Below are 2,500 nucleotides of genomic sequence, written 5' to 3' on the forward strand. Positions count from 1 at the left end.
ATACCTTCCAACTCAAAATAGAACAATACACAGATAAAAATTATTTGCTTGACGTCGGCTGGGGTACAGATTTGCCGCCGTTTTAAAGGTGCACGACCTGATCACGTGTGAGTCGAAAGTTCAAATAGTTGTTGCCCTAGGGCGTCATGAAGTTTTGTTCGCCCTAGGGCGTAATGAAGTTTTGACCAATGACACGTGACACGTTCTCCTCCAATCAGAAAACGTATTTGAGTTGGGAGGTATAACAAATCACAGTGTAACAGCGCCGTAACGATGAAATATTTCAATGACCAGAAGAAAACAGCTTTTGATCACCTGCGTAAGTGCCAGGAACTAGGCACTGAAAGAATACTTGACGCCTTCAATTTTGACTCAGCAATAACACATTTCTCCGCAAATAGTATTTGAGACACTTTGTAGCCAGTCATATGGTAAAGGAGTAAGCAAAGGGTGCATACAAATAGAAAATTTTTGAGGAGGAAACGTGTGATCGAAATCCACCTTCTTATATTCAAGCGTGTAATAAAAGACTGAGGGTACGTCTGCACATAAGCTCAAGTAATAAGGCTACAGCCAAACATTTCAGTCGTTGTTCTGAGGCGCTTGTTGTTTGTAAAGAAGTTCGCAACAGAAAGGGAGAGGATCCGTTTCCGGAAATCCTTAGTATGTTTCAAGATCTACAGTTTTCAAGATACGAATAGATCAGGGCACATGTTAACAAGGTATAACTCAATCGTACAATGTCTTGCAAGACGAAGAAAATTTCGAGTCAGCTATGACAGAGAGTAAGTAATAGCGTAACTTAATTAAAAGGGCAATCGATGTTCAATGCGGAACAAAGCAAACGTTTCGCTAATTTACAAAAAAAAAAAAAAAAAAAATGGACGAAGATTGAAATAACAAGCGATATCCAATTAACTATCATTTAGTAGACGTTTTATGCTCTGTCAGTGGTGGTTGTAATTTGACCGTAGCAGCCTTGAAGGCTTTCATCAAATACGAATTTTCTGTTTCTATACACTTTTATGAATCAACATCGATATAAACATGAACACAAACAGCGAAACGATGATGCATTGCTGTTAACTAGTACCCTGAAAAGAAGTGCTAATAGCTAACATTTGGTTTCCGCATGTCGTTTTCGGTTGTCTATTTTCCTTTCTTAATACTATTGAATGGCAATTAATTATGTAAAACGGGTGGTTGATTGTGATACTTATTATCATTCTTTGACCGAGACAAGAAAGTGTTACCTGTTTCATTTGAGTTTATTTTCCTGTCTATTTCGATTTGGATACGAATGCTGTGGTGTTTCTTCCGTTTGAAGCAGAGAAATAAGCAAATGAATTTTACAATTCCAACAAGGCAAATACGTTAGGTAAATCTTCGTATTGCTGAAGCAGTATTCTGCTAAACCAATTAACATGGACACCTATTCATTATCACTTTTTTGCTGTAAAAATGCCGTTTACTCTTTTTGCATATTTCTTAATACAGCTGATATTCATGTTCATTTGGACAACTATAATATTTGCGGAATGCAAACCAAAGTTATGCGACAATGTTAGAATCTGACCTTGTGATCTCGCAGGAACTGCTATTGATGGCTTGTCTGATAACTGTCAAATTGTAGTGCAACGCAGGTAAAAGCGTTACATTTATTTACTGAATGAACAATGCATGAGATTGATAACAAACACATGTAAAGGAGACAAAGAATAATTATACATTAGTGGTTGTGTTATGATAATTGATGAGATAAGGGTAACTGCAAACCCTTTGCTAACCGCAGGTATTTCGATACCGCATAAAAGCATATTGATGTAAATGCTTTGGTTTAGACCGAACGAGATGCTTCCGTGAAGCATGCTCTGGGTTGCCTTTGGTACGTTTTACAGAAAATCAGAAGGCACTAAATTGTGTGGTATTGAACTACAGCATACCAGTCTCTGAGGAATAACAAATAAAAGAGAGCAGAAGGAAGTTTCCGGGATGGTTGATCGAGAATGAAATATTTACGACATGAAACCAACATTACTTTTGAACCGTGAATATAGAATATAAAAAGTTACGATCAGCGACAAACATTTTGGGAGATTTTTGCTACGTTCAAATATATCGCAAAATCGAAAGTGACATGGCCGGAATTCAGCGGGCGCCGTGATTAAGTTACCGCGGCATGTTTGCTCGCCAAACAGTGAAGCATCTGTGCCAAATGATGGCAAGATATCGGGTTTTTGAGTTTCTTTTTTCTGTCAAGTGTTATAAAGTTTGACAATACAATGAGCGAAGTCAAAACAAAGATCACAATCGCCCAACTCTTGAGGTAATTACCATTTGTTTATGCAAAGCCAAAATTTACTAAACAAGATGCGTACGACGTTATTTATCACCAGGTAATTCCATCTTTTTGGAAATAGCAGCTACTTTATTATTCATAGGCGTCAAAATTTTTCACTGATTTTGGGGCTCATTTTGTAGAAACTCAAGCACGCTTCCA

The 2,500-nt window shown here is 37.5% G+C and overlaps 1 protein-coding gene across 1 annotated transcript in view; it reads left to right on the forward strand.

Annotated features, from left to right (window-relative positions):
* The first annotated feature begins 573 nt into the window (after positions 1 to 573).
* Positions 574 to 2,500, forward strand: part of LOC138009974 (uncharacterized) — a 24,296-nt gene continuing 22,369 nt past the window's right edge. The window contains exon 1 of the mRNA XM_068856952.1: positions 574 to 785. The gene's annotated coding sequence lies outside the window, so the exon portion shown is untranslated. The remainder of the gene's footprint in view (positions 786 to 2,500) is intronic.

This window comes from Montipora foliosa, chromosome 7 (genome assembly GCF_036669935.1).
Source record: "Montipora foliosa isolate CH-2021 chromosome 7, ASM3666993v2, whole genome shotgun sequence".
Lineage (NCBI taxonomy): Eukaryota > Metazoa > Cnidaria > Anthozoa > Scleractinia > Acroporidae > Montipora > Montipora foliosa.